A 27,571-nucleotide genomic window follows, 5' to 3' on the forward strand; every position below is an offset into this window, starting at 1 on the left:
AAGATCTATTGCACAGTCATAGGGACGATGCGGAGGAAGAGAAGCAGCCCGAGACTTACTGAACACTTCCTTCAGGTCGAGGTACTCCGCGGGCACGTTAGACAAATTCACAGACTCCTCCTGCAAGACAGAACTGGACAACGAAGGACAGGCAGACATTAAACAAGACGCATAATAATTAGTGCTCCAAGCAGACACAGAATTGTGGCCCCAGTCAACCCTGGGATTATGCTGTGTGAGCCAGGGATGACCGAGGACCACCGGGGTATGGGGAGAGTCCAGGAGTAAGAAAGATAGTTCCTCTGTATGGTTGCCTGAGGTTATGAGTGTCAGATTGTCAGTAGTGATTGTAATGACCGGTAGTTCTTGTCCGTTAAGTGCATTGACAGAGATCGGGCTGGTGAGTGGTCTGATGGGAATTCGTAGCTTACGTGCCATGGCCAAATCCATAAAATTCCCCTCGGCCCCAGAATCCAGGAGTGCGTGGCAGTTGAAAAATCGGGTTGCCCATTGCAGTCTCACCGGGAGGAGAGTGGAGGAGGTCTTGGTGGTGGAGATCCCGCCCGACAGTAGCCTCCTGCTTACTGTCGAGCTCGATCTTTTACGGGGCAGGTATTGATGAAATGACCAGCCCCACCGCAGTATAGGCACAGGCCCCGGCACAGGTTGCTCTGCAACCCCAGACTTTTGCTTCTGAAGACGCAAAGGTAGCTCTGGTTCTCACGCTACTATCTGGACGTGCGGCCCAGTGGGGAACGGCGGTGTGGGAGCAACAACATCTATGCTGTTCCTCGTTCCAGTCACTCGCGGCAGAGCTAAGGAGAGTGTTCGACCGAGCGGCGGTTGGAAGAGAAGCTGCACGTCAACTAGCTGATCTTCGCCAAGGAAGTCAATCAGTCACCGACTACTCGATTGAGTTTCGCACTCTCGCCGCGGAGTGCCACTGGAACGAGGAGGCGCAGTGGGATCGGTTCCTGCATGGGCTGGCTGACCGTATCCAACGAGAAATATATGCTTTGGATCTTCCGAAGGATCTTAATGGACTCATCGAGTTGGCCCTGCGGGTGGATGCCCGACTGCAACGGGTGGAACAACACTCCCGCAGGACTCTGGTTCCGGAGACCTTCGCAGCCCCTCGAGCCAGTGGTGGTGATACGGTCAGCCATACCTTCGACCACGAGCCCATGCAGGTGGGTAGAGCTCGGCTCTCCCGGGAGGAGAGAGAACGACGGAGATCCGTCAATCTGATGACAATCAGCAACTGATCAGTGACCACGCCCACACACACACACAATACAAACACAGCGCGAGAAAGAGTCAGTGAATTCATGAACCGTGACAGTTACTTAAAAAAAGTAATTAGTTATAGTTACTAGTTACTTCTCACAAAAAGTAACTGCGTTAGTAACTGAATTACATAATTACAAAAGTAACTAATTACCTGGGAAAGTAACTATTGCATTACTTAAAAAAAAAAAAAGTTTAAATGTAAGACATTTAGAAAATTACTTATAAGAAAGATACCCCCAATATGAAATGTTAAATGAATGAAATGGACACTAAATAGAACATCTTATTATTATAAAACATTGTACACTAATCTACACTATTTTAATGTTGCTGTGGGACAATGTGAGAGACAACTATTAAATTAAATATTAATACTGAACAATTTATCAACATAAATAATAATATAATATTTTGGGGGGTTATTTTTATAACCAACAGAGAACATCATCATCAGAGGTTATTTATTTTAGGCAAATTCTAGTCATGTTTGCTGCACGTGTTCACAACCGTCAAACAAATATGTTTGAACGTTCCCTGCAGGTTATTTTGGAGTTTATGTTATATAAACTAATTAAAACACTGCATATGATATGATACCGATATGCTACAGATATTATTCTAATGCTGAAATATGTAATTTATTTATAAATAAAGTATTTATGCTCGGACACACTCGGTCTCTCTCGCGCACTGTCGAGCGCGCTCGCGGCATTCGCCTCGCTTTTGTCCAGTCCGGTGCCTCATAAACACACACACACACCAGAGAAAAAACTTTGTAGGTCCTATGGCTGAGAGAGAGCCTACTCGGATGAAAACCGCTTCAGTGAGCTCAATTATAGTAACGCCGCATTTTTATTGACAGTAACGGTAACTGCGTTGTTATGGAGGAAGCAGTAATTAGTTTGATTACTCGTTACTGAAAAAAATAAAGCCGTTAGTAACGCCGTTTATTTATAACGCCGTTATTCCCATCACTGGTGTTCAGTGCTCATCTGTGCAGCAACGACAGAACAGTTTCATGCTTTGCTCGAATTTTTACCATTGCATTAGAACTGGTCATTGTTGTCGTGGCGGTGCCGTGGTTGGAAACGTGCAGATTAAGGGCCGGTAATATTATAATAAGATCCCCCTCCTACATCAGAAAGGAAAGCGAAATCTCATCGGATGCTTGCTGAGAAAGGCTTACCAGAACAAAGTTACTGCGTTTCACATTTTCTGGGTTGGTAGATGCACGGGGGACCCAATTATAGCACTTAAACATGGAAAAACTCAGATTTTCATGATATGTCCCCTTTAAATTACATGAACATGTAATTACACTAAGAATTAGAATGGTCTTACACCCTTGGTCTTAGGTGTGTATATTGTCCAAAGGCATGTAAATTATCACTTTTTTGGAAATTAAATTAAAACAAATTTTTACTACAATTTTGTAATTCTTAGTCCAGGTAAAATAATTTTGCCTGCATAACCATATTTTGCCATTTATCGCCACCACAGGATGTGCACACATAAAAGTCATCGAGACAAGACAACCAGGCAATCAGTGCGAGTAGGGTCTCTCTTTTAGAGTTCAAAACTCAACTTGTCGTCGTGGCTAATATTCATTTACAGGTGAGTCTATTGTCGGATAGCAGAGAAGGAATAGTAAAATGTTACAATGCATTTCAAAGTTTTAATAAATTTCTCTATTCTCCACTTTCTCTATTCTGAGTCATCATTGTGTACTTCACAGGTTTACTCAGGGATTGCGGTTCAGACAAATTGATATGATGCAAGATGGCATTGCAAAAAGTTCCAGAACTCTCTCTAAAATGGCTCGTGTCCTGCCGCCGTGCCATAAAACGATTCAGAAGAAGACATGGACAGATGATTGGGAGTGGTCATGAATTTGCCATTCTTGATGAAAGCAACTTCCGTCATAAACGAAAGGTGAATTTAGAACCAAGAAGTAAAATTGACACTGCAGATGCCGACCAATGGCAACCTAGTAGGGTGAATTTAGGTCAGGGATAACTGCAGGCTGGAGCAATGGGTGTGCCAAAAGGTAAGGAAAGGGATGGGGCGTGCCATTAGGTCTTTACAATTGGATGCGAAAGCTTCCTGATCCGCATAAAAGCGAACTATAATAAACTTAATCAACATTGGCCAACAAATAATTATATAAGACCAAATACCTTTCTTTCACTGTTAAAATAGCAATAATGATATTGAGAATATTACATTCGAAAGTACGTTACCTTCTGAACTTCTGCATGACGCGGGTTACATGACGTCATTACCACCGCGACTTTGTTTAGGGCTTATAGTGGACATAGGCGTCGATTTCGCTGGGGACTGCTGCTGCTGCGCTGGCTACAGTGCAACAACTGTAACATTGGGATATGTTCTAGGTTGGGGAGGGGTGGGTGGCACGCCAAATGGAACTTGTTACTTTGATTGGAATCCCCCGTGTGGGAATTGCACATGATTGGGTGATGTCATCATGTCGCTAATGCAGGTAGAGCTCAGCTGATGTGCCTGTTCACTTCACTTCTTCTCCTGGCCACCTGACTGGACAATTTTGTTCGTAGTGCTGCTGGCCGCCTGCATGAACATGTGGAGGAGGAGAAGGTAACGTATTAATTTATTCTTGACAATCAGTAAAAACTCCTTTCTCGTAGTTTTGACCAAGAGTAGCACATTAGATTGATAGCCTTAGCTTCTAGCAGCTAAAATCTATCATTGACGATAGCCGGCAACATCAGCTTAGTAGCTGCTAGCTGCCACAGTAAAGTTGGCTCCGCCATCTTACAGACAGTCGTACATGAGTCCCCTTTCACTTTAGTTTTATCTCGGGGCCCGAGGAAGTTGTGGCAATGTGTTAACTAAGTACAGAACTGGTGTGTCTGACTGTTGTGGAAAAATAAAGATACCGGTTATCTTGTTAGTGCTAGCTTACTAACGTTCGTTAGAGGTGCTAGTATTAGAGCAAACAGTAAGCTAGAGACTGTGCTGACTTGAGGGGCATTAAACCACGTCATGTCATATTGTCAACATGATACTTATGAAGCAGAATAGTGGGTCATATGTCTAATGCTTTTTGAAAACGTATGGCTTTTTTCTTCATAAAATGAGTCAGACATCATCACATTTTTGTATACATTTTTATTTATTTACATTAGTAAGCTACAGGACATTGTCTTTCAAAACATGATCTGCGCGAAAGAGAAAAAAAAATGAATGCGTCATTGTACCCAGCACTTCTGAAAATGCACTTCCGAATGCGTCTCTGTCCCCAGCACATTTCAAACCAAACTGACGCCCATGATAGTGGATCAGTCATTCAAATAAATCATAAAAAAACAATTACAATTATTATTTCAAAGATAAAAATGTCTCCTGACACTATTAGAGTCACACTCGTTGGTCATCATTTGGAAATAACCTGTTTTAGCGTCTATTACCATTTTATATCATATCAAAACACATCAACATACATCAACATACATTATACAATTAGTAATTTGTATTTGTATCAGTTTTGAAAGTTGTTTGTCCTTTCATTTAAAGTGCATACAAACTAAAAACAATGTTTTGCTGGATAAAAACAAATATATATACAGTGGTGGAGAGAATTAATGGCACCCCTGGTAAATATGATCAAAAATGGCTGTAAAAAAATAAATATGCATTGGTTATCCTTTTGATCTTTCATAAAAAAAAAATCGCAAAAATCTAACCTTTCATTGAAGTAAAAGAATTGAAAGTGGGGAGGAAATCACATTATGAAATAAATGTTTTTCTCCAAAACACGTCTGGTTTGGAATTCCCTACAAGCCAAGCCTAAACAAAGTACTTGTCTTTCCTTATAAATTTTGATAAATAATTTTATTTTATTTTGTTGCTTTGGGGTAGGAACGCGAAACAAATTTTCCCGACAACGCCTTATCTGTATAGTGGTAGAGGGATCCTCCATAGGGAGAGACTAGTTGGCACTTCAGCACTGCGTTGTCATCGGTCCAGGCGAAGGTCCTTCGTCAGATCTGGATACGGCCTGGATCCGGCAGGCTGCAGGAAAACCTCGGGATAAACACAGACACTAAAATTAGCGTAGATGCCATTCTTCTCATGATGTAACGAGTACATCAGGAGTTATGGGAAGTGTTCCCGGTTCCGGCTGACCTAATCTATGCAGCCTAACATTAAATTATAGAAGTCTATAATGTATTATGTGAATGCTAGGTCAAAGAGATGTGTTTTTAGTCTAGCTTTGAACTGACAGAGTGTGTCTGCTTCCCGGACAATGGTAGGAAGACTGTTCCAGAGTTTTGGTGCTAAATAGGAAAAGGATCTACCGCCAGCAGTCGATTTTGATATTCTAGGTATTAGTAACTGGCCGGAATTTTATGATCGCAATAGACGTGACGGACTATAATGCGTTAAGAGCTCACTCAAGTACTGCGGAGCTAAACCATTTAGTGCTTTGTAAGTAATCAGCAATATTTTAAAATTGATGCGATGTTTAATAGGGAGCCAATGCAGTTTTGACAGAACTGGGCTAATATGGTCATACTTCCTGGTTCTGGTAAGAACTCGAGCTGCTGCGTTTTGAACCAGCTGTAGTTTGTTTATTAAGCGTGCAGGGCAACCACCCAGTAGAGCATTACAATAATCTAGCCTTGAGGTCATGAACGCATGAACTAATTGTTCCGCATTTGTCAATGAGAGCATATGGCGTAATTTAGATATATTTTTAAGATGGAAAAATGCAGTTTTACAGATACTAGACACGTGACTTTCAAATGAAAGATTGGTATCAAAGAGCACACCCAGGTTCCTAACCGACGACGAAGACTTAACAGAGCAGCCATCGAGTGTTAGACAGTATTCTAGGTTATTACGTGAGGAAGTTTTTTGTCCAATAATTAGAAGCTCTGTTTTTTCAGAGTTAAGAAGTAGGAAATTACGAGTCATCCAATTTTTTATATCCGCTATGCATTCCGTTAATTTTGTGATTTGATAAGTTTCGTTAGGTTTTGAAGAAATATACAGCTGAGTATCGTCAGCATAACAGTGAAAGCTAATTCCATGTTTCCTAATGATATCTCCTAATGGTAGCATGTACAGAGTGAACAGCAGCGGTCCTAGTACTGAGCCTTGTGGTACGCCATACTGAACTTGTGATCGATGAGACATCTCATCATTTACTGCTACAAACTGATAACGGTCAGATAAGTATGATTTAAACCATGCTAGTGCATTTCCCGTCATGCCAACATAATGTTCTAATCTATTTAAAAGAACGTTGTGGTCAATGGTGTCAAATGCAGCACTAAGATCGAGTAACACTAATAGCGAGATACAACCACGATCGGATGATAAGAGCAAATCATTTGTGACTCTAACGAGAGCTGTCTCGGTACTATGGTACGGTCTGAATCCGGACTGGAAATTCTCGCAGATATCATTTCTTTCAAGAAAGGAACACAGTTGTGAGGATACTGCCTTTTCTAATATCTTTGACAGAAAAGGTAGATTCGAGATCGGCCTGTAATTGACTAATTCTGTAGGATCAAGTTGCGTTTTTTTAACAAGCGGTTTAATCATAGCCAGCTTAAAGTTTTTTGGTACGTATCCTAGAGACAAAGATGAATTAATGATATTAAGAAGAGGATCTATGACCTCTGGAAGCATCTCTTTCAGTAGCTTAGTCGGTATAGGGTCTAACATACATGTTGTCGATTTAGATGATTTAACGAGTTTAGTAAATTCTTCCTCTCCTATAGCAACGAATGAATCAAATTTTTCCTCAGGGAGACTACAATGCACTGCCTTATGCGATACTGTAGTAGACGGTTGCATAGTTATAATTTTGTCCCTGATATTATCAATCTTATAAGTGAAGAAGTTCATAAAATCATTACTGCTGTGTTGCTTGGAAACTTCGGTGCTTGAAGCTTTATTTTTCGTTAGTTTAGCCACCGTTTCAAATAAATACCTAGGATTATGTTTATTTTCTTCTAATAGGGTTGAAAAATAAGCAGATCTATCAGCTTTTAAAGTCTCTCTGTAAGCAATCGAGCTCTCCTTCCATGAAATGCGAAATACCTCTAGTTTTGTTTTCTTCCAGTTGCGCTCCATTTTTCTGGCTGCTCTCTTAAGTGCCTGAGTGTGCTCGTTGTACCACGGCGTTGGACTATTTTCTTTAATCTTCTTTAAGCGCAACGGAGCAACTGTGTCTAAAGTGCTGGAAAAGAGAGAGTTAAACGTTTCTGTTGTAATATCAAGTTCTTCTAAGCTATCTGGGATGCTGAGATGATGAAACTGATCAGGAAGATTATTAATAAAGCAATCTTTAGTGGCAGAAGTGATAGGTCTCACATATTTGAAACACGGAGTTGGCTTTGCAGCCTTGGCTAAATGCAAATTACACAAGACTAGATAATGATCTGAGATGTCATCGCTCTGCTGCAGAATTTCAACGGCATCAACATCTATTCCGTGTGATAATATTAGATCTAGAGTATGATTACGAAGATGAGTAGGTCCTGACACGTGTTGTCTAACTCCAATTGAATTTACAATGTCTTTAAATGCCAATCCCAATGCATCTTTTTCATTATCGACGTGTATATTAAAATCACCAACAATTAGTACTTTATCTGCAGTCAATATTAATTCTGATAGAAAGTCCGCAAATTCTTTGATAAAGTCTGTATGGTGCCCTGGTGGCCTGTATACAGTAGCCAGCACAAATCTCAAACGTGATTTATCGTTTACACTATAGATTTTTACATTAAGCACCAATGCTTCAAAAGAATTATATTTAAAACTTGATTTCTTAGTGGTTTTGAAACTATTACTATAAATTACAGCAACACCACCCCCTTTGCGTTTCAGACGAGGCTCATGTTTATAACAGTAATCTTGCGGGGTTGATTCATTTAAAGTAATGTAATCGTTTGGTTTTAGCCAGGTTTCTGTCAAACACAGCACATCTAGGTTATTATCTGAAATCATATCATTAACAATGAGTGCTTTTGAAGTAAGCGATCGAATATTCAGCAACCCAAGCTTTAGCATTTGCTCGTCTGTATTATAGCTGTTTTTTATTTGTTGAACATCAATTAAATTTTTAACCTTAGATGGGTTAAAACGTTTTTTGGATTTCCAAATTCGGGGAACAGACACAGTCTCTATACGATGATAGCTAGGTAAAAGAGGCTCTATGTGATGGGATTTATCTGACCTGGGTGACGCGAGGCCGCTAGCAGACAGTCGGTTTAGCCAGTCTGTCTGCTTCCTGACCTGAGCGAGCCCCAGATTGTCATGTTTGAGCTCTAAGACTATGAGCCATATTACTAGAGAGAAGAGCAGCACCATCCCAGGAGGGATGAATACCATCTCTTTTCAACAGGTCAGGTTTGCCCCAAAAACTTTTCCAATTGTCTATGAATTCTATATTATTAAGCGGACGCCACTTAGACAGCCAACCGTTAAGCGAACACAATCTACTAACTATCTCATCACTCCTGCGAACAGGAAGGGGGCCAGAGCAAATTACAGTCCTTGACATCGTACTTGCAAGTTCACACACCTCTTTAATATTCATTTTGGTGATCTCCGACTGGCGGAGTCGAACATCATTAGTGCCGACATGAATAATGATCTTAGAGAATTTACGATTAGCATTAGCCAGCACTTTTAAATTTGCTTTGATGTCAGGCGCTCTGGCTCCCGGCAAACATGTGACTATGGTGGTTGGTGTCTCTATTTTCATGTTCCGTGTAATAGAATCGCCAATAACTAGGGCACAATCATTCTCAGTGGGTGTTTCACTGAGCGGGGCAAATCGATTTGTTATGGTAATCGGAACGGAAGAGTGGTTTTTAGATCCGCGACTAGAGCGATCCCTCACTGTCACCCATTTGCCCGGCTGCACAGGCTCTACTTCAGCCGGAACAGACTCATGTAAAGTGTTCACTATGATATGCGCATCCAAAACATCTGAAGCTCTAGCACTCTTACTATCCTCAATTAAAGTTTGGATGCGTGTTTCTAATTCTGAAATCTTCTCTGTCAACCTAACTGTCTCATTACATTTATCACATATAAATCCTATATTGCCGACAGAGAAGTCTATGCTAAACATGTAACATGAAGTGCAGGTGACAATAACAGGACAAGACATTACTCACCGTGTTTGTTGAGTGATTCTTACTCACCTGAGCTTTTATGAACTCAAAGGCGCGAGCGCGTGAGAGAAAAATAAATAAATAAAAATAACTGAGCGCACGGGTGGCGCGTTAGCAGGCTAGCGAATTACTAGCGTGTTGTGCTAGTAGTAACGGAAGCTAGCGATGTCAGGTTAATCTGAGATGTTGGGTAAGCTGTATTTAGTAGTAGTATAAACAACTAGAAATTGTAGTAAATGATGGTTCAAAACAAGGAAATACGAGGCTAAGACGGAGCTTACAGCACCGAAGCAAACACACTCACAGCAGGCAGCGAGGCAGACAGGAGCAATCGATCAGGATTCAATCGATCAGGGCATAAGCAGACGAGATTTATTCTTCCGAGTCTGTAGTTCATCAAGTCTGACTCAAACATTATACATTGTAGGTTATATACCTTCCAAGGGGGAGGGACTTTTGGAGGTCGAGACAAGCTCAAACAAAGCATGCAAATGTAGGGATGAATCTTTCAGTGATTTGATTCTATCAAGTGAAAACCGGTTAGGCAGGTTATCTGGCTGCTCAACAATCCGGCCCAATCAGCATAACACTATCATTCAAATTGCATAGATGCTAATCCCATCAGTCTGAGTGAAACTGGGACTCCAAGAGCCATTAAAGACAATAAGGAAAAGAAAACAGGAATTGCAACTTTGCTGAGCAGAATCATTATCTTAACCTTAAAAGCTAAATTCAATATTCTTTACCGTGATGTTATGTATGGAAGCATATTTGAAATAGATTCTTAAAATTTGTTATTCTTCAATTCCCATTAATATTTACCTTTATTTAGCACACCAGGGTGACTAGGAACATGAAATTGTCAAGCTATGACTTCTTGTTTCACAGGAGTTTAAATATGACGAATACACAAAGGCCAAATTTCTTTAATCATCCATCACAATGAGTAAAACCGAAGAATATAGTTCTGATATGCATCAAAAGATTGTTGAGCATCACAAAATAGAAAGTGGCTGTAAGAAAATAGCTTAAGAATTGAAAATCCCCATTTTGACCATGAGGGCAATAATTAAGAAGTTCCAATCAACTAAAGATGTTACGAATCTGCCAGGAAGAGGACGTGTGTCTATATTATCTTAATGCACAGTGAGGAGGAAAGTTTGAGTGGCCAAAGACTCTCCAAGGATCACAGATGGAGAATTGCAGAGATTACTTGAGTCTTGGGGGTCAGAAAGCCTAACATTTTTTATCAAACAACCCTTACACAACCACATGTTGTTTGGGAGGGTTTAAAAAAAAATCCTCCTCGCTCCTCCAAAAATAAACTCTTGCATATTCAGTTGTCAGACATGACTGGAACTTCAAAAGGGACCGGATTCTATGGTCAGATGAAACAAAAAAAGGCCTTTTTGGCAGCAAACCCACCAGATGTGTTTAGTGCAAACAGGGATAAAAAGTACCCCATGTCTACGGTTAAATATACTGCTGGATCTTATATGTTGTGGGCCTATTTTTTTGCTGGAGGTCCTGGACATCTTGTTCAGATACATGGTATTATGGATTCTAGCAAATACCAACAGATAAAAAATCAAAACCTGACTGCCTCTGCTATAAATCTTATAATGGGCCGTGGTTGGATCTTCCATCAGGACAACGGTCCAAAACAAACATCAAAATCAACACAAAAATGGGTAACTGAGCACAAAATGAAGCTTCTGCCATGACCGTTCCAGTCCCCTAAACTGAACCCTATAGAAAATGAGTGGGGTGAACTGAAGAGAAGAAGCCCCAACATGAACTTGTGAATCTGAAGGATCTGGAGAGATACTGCATGGAGGAATAGTCTCTGATCTCTTGTCAGTTATTCTTCAAACTCATCAGGCATTATAGAAGAAAACTCAGATCTGTTATCTTGGCAAAAGGAGGTTGCAAAAAGTATTTAATAACAGGGAGCCAATAATTATGGCCAGCGTGTTTTGAAGAAAAGCATTTATTTTATAATGTGATTAACCCCCCACTTTCAATTATTTTACTTCAATGAAAGATTAGTTTTTTGCAAATTTTTTTTAATGAAAGATCAAAAGGATAAACAATGCAGATTTATTTTTTACAGCCATTTTTGATCTTATTTACCAGGGGTGCCATTAATTCTGACCACCACTGTATATGTTTGATAAAACACCACATCATTAAAAAAAAAATAGAGGAGTAAAAATGGTTTAATAGCCTTCTGTAAGTCACATTAACTAATTTAGCAAAACAGACACCGTTTTATCCACAAAACATTTATTCAGGTGTCATTTTTCAACAATTCAATTTCTGTCATCAAAGGCTTGTGTTCAAAGTCAAAACACAAAGAAAACTAATTTCTTCACTCATTCATACTGTAGTAGCAGTCCATTGAACAGAAACCATCAAACTCTTTGTCTGAATAGAACGCAGTAAAGACCCCCTTCTTTCCATTGCCGCAAAATCCAGTGGTGTTTTTGTAGGTGAATCCACAGCTCAAACTCCACCCTGTATTCCTCCCTCACATCTGGACTGACAGACTTCCAGTCAACGATACCTACAGGGGGAAAAAAACTGAATTAATGCAATAAACCTAATTAAATATATATATTTTTTAGAAAACCTGGATGGTTATGGTTTTATTAAACGTTCTGCACACTAGTGACAGAGTGTGAAAGGCTTTGTCTCCTTCTTCATAATTATAAACAACATCTAGAAGAATGTGACTCAGCACCTCTGGTGGTAGCTGGAAAAAAATATAGAAAAAACTATTTTAAAATATTAAATAACTCTAATGAAATACTTAATATTCGTACATCAGCAAGGCCTCCTGTTGGGTCCATGACTGGAAAAACTTTTTTTATTGCAAAGCATACATTCATCTTTATAAAATTGTAAATGACAATTGGTAGTATTGTTGTTATCAATGAAATTACAACTACATGTTCCAAATTCACTAAGTTTTTAGATAAAAAAGAAAAATAGGTGAAAAAAAAAACACCTTTGTCCATGTGAACAAAGTAACATTTCATTTTCCAAGACACTGCTGATTTGATTTCTTTTTCTTTTTCTTTTTCAATCATTATGGGTTAGTAATTGAAGCCCTTGGGCCCTATCTTGCATCCAGCGCATGTGACTTTGTACACTGACGCATGTATCATTCCTATTTTGCACCCGACGCACAGCAGGCTTTTCCCTCCACAGACGCACGTCGGTAAATTAGGGAATGAACTTGTGCTCCCGGGGGGCGGTTCAGCGAAAAGAGGAGGCGTGTTCCTGCGCAAACGTTCCCTGGTGCTATTTTGCAGTTTCAGAAAACAATTCCGCCACTGACCTGGAAAAACCTAGTCTAAAGTCAGTGGTGTGTTATTCAGATGCTATTTTAGGGCGTATGCTTGGCCATAATGTAGCGTGTGCACAACGCGCATACACTTTGCTTCTCTCATCTACACAGACGCAGGCAGCAGTTCTCATTTTTGCAAACCATACATAATTACAAGGAAAAAATATTACCACACAAGGGAAATCATTTTGGTGTCTATGAAGATGTGAAAAAATAGGCATAAATCTAGCTTACACATTTACCCAAATTATTGTACGCCTGGCCTGTTTAACCGAAGCTAATTTGGGTGGGTTTCTCAAACCCACCCAAATTAGCTTCGGTTAAACAGGCCAGGCATACAATAATTTGATACTTCTCTGTCTTTTCTGTCTTTTACGGTCCTGACAAGAACGTTGATCTCCTCGGCTGTGAACCGCTCCTGGCGTGCGCCTGGCAAATCCGCTGTTATATTAGCAATCTGCCATGGAACAAGCGCGCCTGCTTTTAAAGGGAATGTGAGATGACGCTCTGATTGGTTTATTTCACGTTACGCCTATGAGTAATGTAGCTACTTCAGACCAGTTACTTGCGTTTCGCGTTTGATACTTGCGTTTTAGATCGTTAACCCCTTGCCTGTCAGGGATCACTGGTGATCCTGGATTATTGTTGTTCAAAATGCATTAGGCTGGCGACACACTGGCTGCGTGGCGTGAGCGTCTCAGCTGCGTGGCGTGTCCGTTTTTATTTCGGCTCCCATGTTAACAGGTTAGAGCTTGCATACTGCCTGCGTGACGCGCGGTTTTGATTGCACCTGTCAATACAGAACGAAATATCCTGTAGCCTATTTTGTGTCAATATTGCTGACGTTGTCTTTGCTGCTATATGTTTAACATGAAGTATGCCTTCCACAACTCTCTCCCCATATGCCAAATATATCACCAATGAGGCTTATCATATGTCACCTAGCAGCAGCAGCGCCGCGTCAGACACGTTTCTGGTGTGCAAAGACATAGAAAACGCCACGCAACTGACACGCAACAGAAACGCCACGCTCCCGCCACGCAGCCAGTGGCTGCGTTCGAAACGTACTCGGTTACTAACGTAACCTCGGTTCTCTCTAGAGAGAGGAACGAGTACTGCATAGAATACGCTAGGGGAAAATCCTTTTCCACGAGAATACTGAAGCCAAAAAATTATCCTTTAATTTTGTATTAATGTAAAACGCGTTGCGGCAGCATACAGACATAGGCGAGGCAGCTCGCGCGCCTATTGGCTGGTCTGCTGGCAACTGCTTAAGCCTATCGAGCGAGACCTAGAGTGACGTCAGACCCAATGAGCTTCGCGCCCTCTGCGTCACGTCCCGCCGAGACGGGCGTGGCTTATGTCTATAAATACCGCTCGCAGGCATTATTTCTCTGGTTTTTCATAGTCGAAGCAACCAGAGCGCGTGCAGGCACGGCAGGATACGCAGTACTCGTTCCTCTCTCTAGAGAGAACCGAGGTTACGTTAGTAACCGAGTACGTTCTCTTACTAGAGATACTCTCGTACTGCGTAGAATACGCTAGGGGAACCTACTGTAAAACGCTGTGCGTGCTGGGATCTGATACCATAGACTCAAGGGCGACAGCCCGGAGTTCATACAGTACATAATCACCCAGGGGACTCACAGGGAATCCTGGAAGAGAGGGGGGTTAGCCACTATCTTCCTTATAGCAGCATAGAGCAAGGATTGCAATACTCAATAGCTGCATAACTGACAGCGCCAGTTATGAGATTTTGGCCATACTAGACCGACAGTAGTCTGGCCTGTAGTGCGGGAACCTCTAGGTTGTAAAACCTTATAAATGTAGACGGAGAGGCCCAGCCTGCCGCCATACAAATATCTTGCAAGGCAATCCCACTTGACCATGCCCACGATGAAGCCAGGCTTCTCGTGGAGTGCGCTTTGACACCCAGCGGGCACTGCATGCCCTTGGTTGTGTAAGCTAGCGCTATTGCGTCCACTACCCATCTGGATAGGGTCTGTTTCGAAGCGGCTAGTCCCTTAGAACGCCCGCTGAACGAAACAAAGAGCTGCTCCGTCTGTCTGAAAACAGACGAGCGAGACACATAAGCTCTTAACGCCCTGACTGGGCAAAGGGAGCTTTCGTCCATATTTCCTTCAGTGACCGGCAGGGCAGACAGGGAAATTACCTGTGCTCTGAACGGTGTATTGAGGGATTTAGGAACATAACCGTGCTTAGGTTTGAGTATAACTCTAGAGTCATTCGGCCCAAATTCCATGCACGTCGCGCTTACTGAGAGCGCGTGTAAGTCCCCTATGCGCTTCACTGAAGCGAGAGCCAGAAGAAACGCCGTCTTGAAAGACAGGTGTTTAAGATCAATCTCCTGCAAGGGCTCAAATGGATGACCTTTCATGGCTTCCAGTACCGTAGAAAGGTCCCATATAGGGACTGTGGGAGGTCTGGGAGGATTCAGTCTCTTAGCTCCTCGAAGGAAGCGAATGACTAAATCGTTCCTTCCAATAGACTGGCCGAGCGTGGTCGAAGAGAACACTGCTATGGCCGCTACATAGACTTTGAGCGTGGAAGGGGACCTGCCCTTATCCAACAGCTCCTGTAGGAAGGAGAGAACCTCCGTCACACCGCAATGCAGGGGTGACACACCACGAGCTGTGCACCAGCTAGAGAACACTGACCATTTTGAGGCATAGAGACGTCGCGTAGACGGAGCTCTGGCCTGTGTGATAGTGTTTAACACTCCCTGTGGGAGGTCAGCGGGTACCCGTTGATGGTCCACACATGGAGGGACCACAGCTCTGGGTGAGGATGCCAAATCGAGCCGTTGGCTTGAGAGAGGAGATCCCTCCTCAGAGGCACTGGCCACGGGGCGGTGCTCGCTAACTGCATCACAATTGGGAACCAAGGTTGGCTCATCCAAAGTGGGGCTACAAGCAGCACTGAGCATCCTTCTTCCCTGACCCGTTCTACCACCTGAGTCAGGAGGGAGACGGGGGGAAAAGCGTAGAGAGGACGGCGAGGCCACTCGTGGGTCAGCGCGTCCTTGCTCTTCGAGAAAAATTCTGGACAGTGAGCGTTTTCTTGAGACGCGAACAGGTCTACTTCCGCTCTGCCGAATTTCTTCCACAGCAGCTGGACTGTCTGTGGGTGCAAAGACCATTCTCCTGTCGGAACCTGGTTCCTGGACAGTCTGTCTGGTCCTATATTTAGGAGCCCTGGCACGTGCGCTGCTCTCAGCGAGAGCAGGTTGCTGCGGGCCCATATCAGGAGGCGCCTGGTTAGCCTGTACAGAGTCAGGGACCTGAGGCCGCCCTGGCGATTTATGTAGGACACCACTGAGACGTTGTCTGAACGTATTAGCACGTGGTGTCCCTTTATGAGGGGACAAAAGCGCGTGAGCGCTTTGCTCACTGCCAACATTTCGAGGCAGTTGATATGTAAGAGCTTCTCCTGCTTTGACCATTGGCCAAAAAGCGGTCTGCCCTCGAGCAGTGCTCCCCATCCCGAGGTGGATGCGTCCGTGGACACCACCATCACTCTCGAGGAAGTCCCCAGGCTTACACCTGATTGGTACCAGTCTTTTGCCTCCCAAGGTTTCAAAGCTGCAATGCATGCTTGATTGACCTTGACGCGAAGCCGACCGGAGGCCCACGCTGTGCGTGGTACTCTCTTTCTGAGCCAGAACTGCAGTGGGCGCATGCGCAGAAGGCCCAACTGGAGAACTGAAGATGCTGAGGCCATCAGACCGAGCATCCTTTGAAAGGCTTTGAGAGGGACTATCGCGCCGCAGCGGAATGAGCCGGCTGCGCGCCGAATGTCCAGTGTGCGCTGAGATGACAGGCGTGCTGTCATTAGCAGCGAGTTCAGCTCTATTCCCAGAAAAGATATAATCTGTCTGGGGAAAAGCGAGCTCTTTTCCCAGTTCACTGCGAGACCGAGATTCTCGAGGTGATCGAGTAAAATGGTCCTGTGCTCTACGAGCTCTGAGTGAGATTGGGCTAGAATCAGCCAGTCGTCCAGATAGTTCAGCACTCGTATGCCCCGTAATCTGAGGGGTGCGAGCGCTGCGTCCATGCACTTCGTAAATGTACGGGGTGCCAGGGACAAGCCGAAAGGCAGGACTGTGTACTGATATGCCTGGCCCTCGAAGGCGAATCTCAAAAATCGCCTGTGACGTGACGCTATCTGTATTTGAAAATACGCGTCCTTTAGATCTATTGACACAAACCAGTCCCCCTGGCGGACGTGCGCGAGGATTTTTCTGGTTGTGAGCATCCTGAACTGGCGCTTCATAAGCGCTCTGTTCAGCTGCCGCAGATCTAGTATGGGTCTGAGACCCCCGTCTTTTTTGGGCACTAGGAAGTATCTGCTGTAAAGCCCCCCTTCGCTTTGAGCTTGAGATAGGGGTTCTATAGCCCCTTTGCTCAACAGTTTCAAAATCTCGGCTCGAAGTAGATGAGCTACTTTCGATTCTACCGTGGTCTCGACCGAGGGCGTCGGCGAAACTGCAGCGAATAGCCTTCTTTTATGATGTTCAGCACCCATCTCGAAACCCCGGGAAGCTTTTCCCACGCAGGTGCGCGAGTAGCTAGGGGCTGGATGCGAAGCACGCTCTGATCGGCTCGCGATACAGCGGCTTTTGTGTGCTGAGACATAAGCGCCGCGCTCATGACATCTAAGGCAGGGGGCGCGCTGATAACAGCGGGCAGAATGCCCGCGCTCGACTCCTCCGCAGTGTTTAGCTGAGAGGAGGAGGGCTGGGCTAGTTTCATGTCTGTGTGTGGGCGTGGGCGCAGAGCAGCGGGCACATACACCACCTTTACAGCATTGCTCGCGTGAGCAGAGCATATGCATACTGGTCCTGTATTTACAGGGACCGTGAGACATGTGGGAAGTAGCGTTTGTGGGCACTGGGTAGTGGGCACTTTTGCTACATTTGAAGCGCAATCGATCTGAGTCGATTTTATGTGCGCGGGCCCTGTGTGAAGGGCTGTGCTTGTGTGTAGGAATGGGCACTGAGTAGTGGGCATTTTTTCTACACACCAGAAAATACACTCTTTAAGGGATTTATCTGGGTAGCCGTAAAAACGGCTTTTGTGTGCAGGCAAGCGGGTAATGGAACCGGCTTGTTGGCTGCTAAATACGCTGGACCAGTCACATTTCCTGGAACTGGACGAGCGGCAAGCTTTGGTGGAAGTCCGGCCGCAGCGGGACTTGGACACCGTCGCTTTCCTAGGCGTGCTAGGACGATTTCGGGGCCTCTGGCTTCAACGCAATCTTCTGCCGCGGGCCACGCGGGGCGGGGCGGCGGCCGGATGAGCGAGAGCGCGGTCTCGAGCTCTGGGTTTGGCGGCGTTGAGAAGAGGAGGCGGCGGGCGGAGGCTTAGGCTGTGAGCTCTGAGCAGACGGTTTCGCACGGCCTGCTGCAGAACCGGAGCGCTTCGGGAGGAAGTGCTTCATGGCCTGGGTCGCTTTCTGCACCTCAGCGAACCTATCGGCGAAATCTTTGACCGAGTTTCCGAAGAGGCCGGCAGGGGAAAGCGGCGCGTCGAGGAACGCGGTGCGCTCTGACTCAGTCATGTCAGAGAGCGTAAGCCACAGATGTCTCTCAGACACGGTGAGCGAGGCCATGCTCCGTCCAATGGCCTGTGCTGCTGACTTGGTGGCGCGAAGAGCGAAGTCTGTAGCGCTCCTCAAGTCCGGCACGCAGATTGCGTCAGGTCCTCTCTCGTCCAGCTGGCGGAGGAGATCGGCCTGGTATATCTGGAGCGTGGCCATGGTGTGCAACGCTGACCCGGCCTGCCCGGCGGCAGAGAAAGCGCGGCGGAGCAGGGCTGACGTCGTGCGGCAGGCTTTTGAGGGCAGCGCCATCTTAGCACGCCGTCCAGCAGAGGGCGGGCATAAGTGCGCTGCAATAGCCTCTTCGACCGGCGGTAGGGAGTGGTAGCCTCTGTTCTTTGCGTCGTCGACAGCGGAGAACGCCAAAGAGACAGAGGATCGTGTCCTGGCCGAAAAAGGGGAGCCCCAAGACTTAGCGACTTCTTCATGAAGCTCAGGAAGAAAAGGCGCTGGCTTGGATGCAGGTGAAACGCGCTCCCCAGGCAGGAAGTAGCCGTCCAGCCGGTTGTGAGCAGGCTGCTCAGGCGTAATCCACTCGAGGCCGAGGCTCGCCGTGGCCTGAGTGAGCACGCGCATGAGCTCCGCCTCAATGCTCGCTCTCTTTCCCGTAGAAGCACGGGCAGGGGGGGCGGGATCCTCAGAGCTCTTTTAGACAGTGTGAGTCGCGCCGGCGAACACACACACACAGTGCAGTAAAGGATATGGGCGCTGGATAGCGCAGCAGGAAGGCGATGAAGGCGGCGCGGCCAGCAGCTTCGTCGACTCGTCCCGCTGAGGTGCTTCTTCAACAGCGCGGCTTCTTCTCGGATCCAGCGATGTGAGTTGCTTCGCTGAAGGATGAAAAATCAGAGAAATAATGCCTGCGAGCGGTATTTATAGACCTAAGCCACGCCCGTCTCGGCGGGACGTGACGCAGACTCATTGGGTCTGACGTCACTCTAGGTCTCGCTCGATAGGCTTAAGCAGTTGCCAGCAGACCAGCCAATAGGCGCGCGAGCTGCCTCGCCTATGTCTGTATGCTGCCGCAACGCGTTTTACATTAATACAAAATTAAAGGATAATTTTTTGGCTTCAGTATTCTCGTGGAAAAGGATTTTCCCCTAGCGTATTCTACGCAGTACGAGAGTATCTCTCGTAAGAAAACTGCATACTTCCCTACTATTTAGTATGGAAAAAAGAGTAGGCGAGCAAAAAAGTATGTACGGATCCAAAAGAGTAGGCGAGAATTACCTGGGTGACGTACTAATTATCGCGAGATTCGGACTTAAGTGCGTTCCAATATGCCTACTTTCCTACTATATAGTAGGCGAAAACAGTACGTGAAGGAAGCAGTACGTTCGAAACATCAGTATTCATAAAAGAGTAGGCCAGAAGTTCCCGGATGGCTTACTGCTTCAGCGCAGATTTTCGAGTGCTCAACGATGGATACTCTTCTATCCCAGGAGGCCACGCGAGAGCATACGTCATTATCAAACATCGCAGAGATCAGCGACGCGGGTGCTTTCAAATGTGAGTAAACACGGTTCCTTTTGTTAAAATTGCATGTGTTGCACTACTATAGAGTAAACTGTTGAATTGTTGAAGGTGTAAAGACGTTACACAGTAAAGTATAGTTGTGATTTTGTTGTAAAAACACGTTTTATTATGTATAACGTTAGCTAACAGGGGAGCTCCAGTAAGGACACATAAGTTACGTCTCTAAAGTGGATTTACATAAACCATATACATCTTAAAGACGCTCATTTTAAATGTCTATTTACATCTGACAGGAAAATCTTGAAATATCACAACATGAAATAGACATCTGAGTGATGAATGTGTGCTATTATGTAGGACAAATCTATAAAGTAACTAAACATAAGTTATCTATTTTATTTGTCCATTAGTTGATAAATTGAGGAACATTTATATTGGATAAAAAGTTAAAACAACCTCAACATGTAAATGTAGTGTTGAGTTCATAAATCACAGAGGTGATGTGAATCTCGTCTGGATGTTACAGTCGGGACAGATGAACAGATGTGTGTTTATCCGGTGGAGAGTGGCTCATGAAGCTGAATGCTGCCATCAAAGACTTTGAGTGAGTATACTACAGAAATGAATAACAACAACTATTTAAATATTAAGTTGTAGTTTATTTTAATTATTGTAATTTCAAACAGAGCTATTACAGAACTTTTTCTGATTCTTGATTTCTGTGCATTTGCTGCAGATTTTTTGAGGTGGAGCAGGACCTGCAAGGGAAGATGATGGCGGCATCTGTGAAAAAAAGCGTTTTTGTCTTCTAAATAATACTGAAATCAAATGACATTGTGCAGTTGAAATTACTGCTTTTGTGTTATGTTTGTGCATTTTTGTAGGATCTGAAATGTCAGCAGGCTGGTGTGAGCACTGAGGATGAGGAGCCCAGAGCTGAATCCTGGAGATGGTGCCATGGATGAGACCCTCCATCCTTCCACCTGCCCTTACGAGACCCTCCATCACTCCACCTGCCTTTATTGCCTCAGATTGTGAAGCACAACACATCACGCAACAACCTCCAGCACGAGGGAACGGCTCACCTCTGGCGGTCAGCTGATTCATCAGAATAAAGCCGCAGAACGGGAACCGCTGTGTTGAGATGGCAGAAGGATGTGGGGTTCAGCGCCTGTAGCCTACATACATGATTGTAGTTTGAATAAAGCTTTGTTTCATGTGTTGACTTGTATATGCATTTGTTTATTGTGTGATGGTGACTTTCATTCATTCTTTTACTAATTTATTATTTCTCATTGTTGTCAGTAAATAAAATATAATTATTTAATTAATGTTTTATTTAATTGTTTGAAAGAAAATGTAGATATGTTCATTATATACACATCTAGAGTGTATTCAATCATGCATAGCTATGACATACATTACATTTTGTTTGTTTTATTGAATTATATCATTTTCAGTAAAAAGTAATATAATTAAGTATTGGTAAGCATTTATCGTTGTTATTATTGTATGTTTTGGGGTGGGATAGCAATGCAATTCATTCTGAGGTAATATTAATTTTTAATATTAATGATACTTAAATTTTTCGAGTACAAAATCAACAGTTTTCTCCAAAGGTGAATCTTCACACAGCTGCCCTTTGTGCAGACATTACAAACGCTGAGGAATCCCATTCTAGGTAGGGCTGTCCAGTTACTGATGGTATATATATATATATATCATGGGTTTGCATACATAATATGAGATTTTTTTACACAGGAAAAAAAAACCTACAAGGTTGAATATCTTATATATTTTATATATCTTAATAAATAATATCGTTAAGGATAAAACGTACTCGGTTACTAACGTAACCTCGGTTCTCTCTAGAAGAGGGAACGAGTACTGCGTAAGATATCTTACGCTAGGGGAAAATCCTTTTTCCGCGAGATATTGAAGCCAAAAATTATCCTTAATTTTGTAATAATGCAAAACGCGTTGCGGCAGCATGCAGACATAGGCGAGACAGCTCGCGCGCCTATTGGCTGCTCTGCGGCAACTGCAGCAGCCTATCGAGCGAGGCCTGGCGTGACGCCAGACCCAATCAGGGCACTTCGCGCCCGCTGCGTCACGTCCCGCCGAAATGGGCGTGGTCTAGGCCTATAAATACCGCTCGCAGGCAGCTATTATCTGGTTTTTCATCATCGAAGCAACCAGAGCGTGTGCATGCACGGCAAGATACGCAGTACTTGTTCCCTCTTCTAGAGAGAACCGAGGTTACGTTAGTAACCGAGTACGTTCTCTTACGAGAGGTCTCTCGTACTGCGTAAGATATCTTACGCTAGGGGACCCAATGCAAAACGCCGTGCATGCTGAGATCTGACACCAAAGACCCAAGGGCGAAAGCCCGGGGTACATATAGTGCACAATCACTCAGGGAACTCACAGGGAGTCCAGGAAGAGGGAGGGGCGAAGCCGCACTCTTCCACTTATGGTAGCGTCGCTGAGACGCGAATTTCATCATACAGACAGGGCGGGGTACGGCCTGAACTGATGGGGGAATGTGGGTCTGACACAGTTTGCCCAGGCACATCTCGTGCTGCTACTTTTTTACTGTCGAACATTGAGCTGTGCTCAGTAGACGCAGCATTCTGAGCTGACGCATCAGGTCAGATAATACTGGTAAACTTAGACCGACAGCAGCCTGGCCTGCAGGGCGGGAACCTCTAGGTTATAAAACCTTATAAATGTAGACGGGGAGGCCCAGCCTGCCGCCATACAAATATCTTGCAAGGCAATCCCACTTGACCAGGCCCACGAAGAGGCCATGCCTCTCGTGGAGTGCGCTCTGACACCCAACGGGCACTGCATGCCCTTGGAGGCGTATGCCAGCGCTATAGCATCAACTATCCATCTGGATAGGCTCTGTTTCGACGCGGCTAGTCCCTTAGAACGTCCGCTAAACGAAACAAAGAGCTGCTCCGTCTGTCTGAAACCAGACGAGCGAGACACATAAGCTCGTAATGCCCTGACTGGGCAGAGGAGGCTCGCGTCTCTTTCCTCATCAGGGACCGGTAGGGCTGACAGGGAGATAACCTGCGCCCTAAACGGTGTGTTGAGGGATTTCGGAACATAACCGTGCTTAGGTTTGAGTATAACTTTTGAGTCATTAGGCCCAAACTCCATGCACGCCGCGCTCACAGAGAGCGCGTGCAGATCCCCTATGCGCTTCACCGAAGCGAGAGCCAGCAAAAACACCGTCTTGAAAGACAGGTGTTTCAAATCGATTGACTGTAAAGGCTCAAATGGCGCACCTTTCATGGCTTCCAGAACCGTAGAAAGGTCCCATACGGGGACTGAGGGAGGTCTGGGAGGATTCAGTCTCTTAGCCCCTCTAAGGAAGCGGATGACTAAATCGTTCCTTCCTATTGACTGACCAAGCGTTGTTTCTGAGAACGCTGCTATAGCCGCCACATAAACTTTGAGCGTGGAGGGGGCCCTGCCCCCATCCAACAGCTCTTGTAGGAAGGAAAGCACCTCCGCCACACCACAGTCTGTGGGTGACACACCACGGGCTGTGCACCAGCCCGAAAACACTGACCATTTCGAGGAATAGAGTCGTCTCGTAGACAGAGCTCTAGCCTGCGTGATCGTGTTTAATACTCCTTCAGGGAGTCCAACATGTACCCGTTGATGGCCCAGACATGAAGGGACCACAGTTCCGGGTGAGGATGCCAGATCGAACCGTGGGCCTGTGAGAGGAGGTCTCTCCTCACTGGTACTGGCCACGGGGCAGTACTTGCTAACTGCATCACGACTGGGAACCAAGGTTGGTTTTTCCAGAACGGTGCCACCAGCAGTACTGAGCATCCTTCTTCCCTGATCCGTTCTATCACCTGAGGCAGGAGGGAGACGGGGGGAAAAGCATAGAGCGGGCGGCGGGGCCACACATGGGCCAGCGCGCTCCTGCTCTTTGAGAAAAATTCCTGACAGTGAGCGTTTTCTCGAGACGCAAACAGGTCTACTTCCGCTCTGCCGAATTTCTTCCACAGCAGTTGGACTGTCTGTGGGTGTAGAGACCACTCGCCTGCCGGAACATTGTTCCTGGACAGTCTGTCCGGTCCTATGTTCAGGAGCCCTGGCACGTGCGCTGCTCTGAGCGAGCGCAGGTTGCACTGAGCCCATACCAGGAGGCGTTCTGCCAGCCTGTACAGGTTCTTGGACCTGAGGCCGCCCTGGCGATTTATGTAGGACACCACGGACATGTTGTCCAAACGGACCAAGACGTGGCGTCCTTTTATCTGGAGACAAAAACGCGTCAGCGCGTTGTCTACTGCCAGCATTTCGAGGCAGTTTATGTGCAGGAGCTTCTCCCGTTCCGACCACTGGCCGAAGAACGGTCTGCCCTCGAGCAGCGCTCCCCATCCCGAGGTGGACGCGTCCGTGGACACCACTTTCACCCTCGAGGAAGTCCCCAGGCTTACACCTAATTGGTACCAGTCGTTCGCTCTCCAAGGTTTCAGAGCTGTGACGCACTTCTGATTGACCCTGAGGCGAAGCGAACCGGATGCCCACGCTCTGCGTGGGACTCGCGCTTTCAGCCAAAACTGCAGCGGGCGCATGCGGAGCAGGCCCAGCTGGAGCACTGACGATGCTGAGGCCATGAGACCTAGCATCTTCTGAAATTTCTTGAGCGGGACAGACGCGCCGCAGCGAAACGCGTTCGCTGTGCGCTGAATGTCTACCGCGCGCTGTGGTGATAGTCGCGCTATCATGGACAGCGAGTCCAATTCTGTGCCCAGGAAAGATATCTTCTGACTGGGTAACAGAGAGCTCTTCGCCCAATTGACACTGAGACCCAAATCCTCGAGGTGATCGAGTAAAATGGTCGTGTGTTCTATGAGCACTGCGCGAGATTGCGCTAGAATCAGCCAATCGTCCAAATAGTTCAGCACTCGTATGCCTCTCATTCTGAGGGGTGCGAGCGCCGCGTCCATGCACTTCGTAAATGTACGGGGTGCCAGGGACAAACCGAATGGCAGGACTGTGTACTGATATGCCTGGCCCTCGAAGGCGAATCTCAAATATCGCCTGTGACGTGACGCTATCTGTATTTGAAAATACGCGTCTTTCAGATCTATTGACACAAACCAATCTCCTTGGCGAATCTGCACAAGGATTTGTCTGGTCGTGAGCATCCTGAACTGTCGCTTCACAAGCACTTTGTTCAGTTGCCTTAGATCTAGTATGGGTCTGAGACCCCCGTCTTTTTTCGGAACCAGGAAGTATCTGCTGTATAGCCCTCCTTCGCTCTGAACTTGAGAGAGAGGCTCTATGGCCCCTTTGCTCAATAGTTTCGTCACTTCGGCTCGAAGTAAATGTGCTACTTCTGTTTTTACCGTGGTCTCGACGCGCGCCACATAGCGGCGAGGGCGTCGGCGAAACTGCAGCGAATAGCCTCTTTTTATAATGTTCAGCACCCACTTCGAAACCCCGGGCAGCTTTGCCCATGCGTCTGCATGGATAGCTAGGGGTTGAATACGAAGCGCGCTCCGCTCGCTCAGCGATGGAGAGGCTTCGGCGTGCTGCAACACAAGCATCGCGCTCGTGACATTTGAGGCATGGGGCGCGCTGATAACAGCGGGCAGATTGCCCGCGCTCGACTCCTCACCATGTTTGAAGCGCAACCGATCTGAGTCGGTTTTATGTGCGCGAGCCCTGTGTGACAGTCTGTGCTTGTGTGTAGGGATGGGCACTGGGCAGTGGGCATTCTTACTACACATGAAACACCATCGGCCGTAGCCGGGACACCAGAAAATACACTCTTTTGGGGATTTATCTGGGTAGCCGTGAAAACGGCATTTGTGTGCAGGCAAGTGGGTGACAGAACCGACTTGTTGGCTGCAGAAAACACTGGAACAGTCACATTTGCTGGAACTGGACGAGCGAATAGCTTTGGTGTGAGTCTGGCCGCAGCGGGACTTAAACACCGTCGTTTTCCTAGCTGTGCTAGGACGACTTCGGGGCCTCGGGCTTCACCGTAATCCTAGGTCGCGGGCCACGTGCAGCGGGGCGGCGACCGGATGAGCGGGAGCGCGGTCTCGCGCTTCGGGCCTGGCGGATTCACACAGATCGCGTCAGGCCCTTCCTCATCCAGCTTACGGAGGAGATCGGCCTGGAAGATCTGAAGCGTTGCCATGGTGTGCAGCGCTGACGCAGCTTGCCCGGCGGCGGAGAAAGCACGGCGGAGCAGGCTTGACGTCGTGCGGCAAGCTTTAGAGGGTAGGGCCGACTTAGCACGCCGTCCAGCAGAGGGCGGGCATAAGTGGGCCGCTATCGCCTCTTCGACCGGCGGCAGCGAAAGGTATCCTTTGTTCTTGGCATCGTCAACAGCGGAGAATGCCAAAGAAACAGCAGGACGCACTCTAGCCGAATAGGGGGCGTTCCAGGACTTGGCGACTTCTTCGTGTAACTCAGGAAGAAAAGGCGCCGGTCTGGACGCAGGCGAAGCGCGCTCCCCAGGCAGGAAGAATCCATCCAGCCGGTTGTGAGCGGGCTGCTCAGGCGAAGACCACTCGAGGCCGAGGCTCTCCGCGGCCTGTGCGAGTACTCGCATGAGCTCCGTCTCGATGGACGCTCTCTTGCCTGAAGACATGCGGGCAGGGGGCGCGGGGTCCTCAGAGCCCGCCCAATCCTCACTGCCTGACGCCAGGATAGAGCAGGAATCATCCTCTCCCAGCAGGGCTTCCTCATCCACGATGTCAACGGAAGCGGCGGCAGACGGCGGCCGCTGTCCGTCAGGAAGCGAGGCTGACGAAGCCGGGGAAGCAAGCGGGCGAACCGGCGAGCTTTGGCGGCTGAGGGAGGGTTCCGGGGCCCGCTGGGCACGGCGCTTTTTACGGCGCGACGCCGCGGCGGGCGGGGGAGCAGTCTCGGTGAAGAAGGCTAGGCGAGTCCTCAGAGTCGCCATTGCCATCAGCTCGCAGTGAGGGCAGCCGCCGTCAGTGAGCGCGAGAGCTGCATGTTCCTCACCCAGGCAGGAAACGCAAATCACGTGGTGGTCCCCGTCGCTGAGTGTGGCTCTGCACGAGCCGCAGGAAGGCATCTTTAAAAAGACGCTAGCTCTTTTAGAATGTGTGTCGCGGCGGCGACACACACACACAAAAGTACAGAGTAATAAAAAGGATATAAGCGCCGGAAAGCGCAGCAGGAAGGCAGGAAGGCGGCGCGGCCAGCGACTTCAGTGACTCGTCCCGCTGAAGGTGCTCTCTCTCAAACGGCGCGGCTTCTTCTCCGGCTCCAGCGATGCGTGTGCTTCGCTTGAAGGATGAAAAATCAGATAATAGCTGCCTGCGAGCGGTATTTATAGGCCTAGACCACGCCCATTTCGGCGGGACGTGACGCAGCGGGCGCGAAGTGCCCTGATTGGGTCTGGCGTCACGCCAGGCCTCGCTCGATAGGCTGCTGCAATTGCCGCAGAGCAGCCAATAGGCGCGCGAGCTGTCTCGCCTATGTCTGCATGCTGCCGCAACGCGTTTTGCATTATTACAAAATTAAGGATAATTTTTGGCTTCAATATCTCGCGGAAAAAGGATTTTCCCCTAGCGTAAGATATCTTACGCAGTACGAGAGACCTCTCGTAAGAGAACGGTGGGTCACATTAGTAGGGTTAAAT

The 27,571-nt window shown here is 46.5% G+C and overlaps 1 long non-coding RNA gene across 1 annotated transcript in view; it reads left to right on the top strand.

Moving 5' to 3' along the window:
- Positions 1–27,571, top strand: part of LOC311292113 — an 843,631-nt gene that overhangs the window by 522,283 nt on the left and 293,777 nt on the right. Inside the window, exon 2 of the long non-coding RNA XR_014627670.1 lies at positions 6,940–7,646. This is a non-coding gene — a long non-coding RNA (uncharacterized lncRNA). The remainder of the gene's footprint in view (positions 1–6,939; positions 7,647–27,571) is intronic.

The sequence above is a fragment of the Rutilus rutilus genome (genome assembly GCF_951802725.1).
Source record: "Rutilus rutilus genome assembly, chromosome: 6".
Lineage (NCBI taxonomy): Eukaryota > Metazoa > Chordata > Actinopteri > Cypriniformes > Leuciscidae > Rutilus > Rutilus rutilus.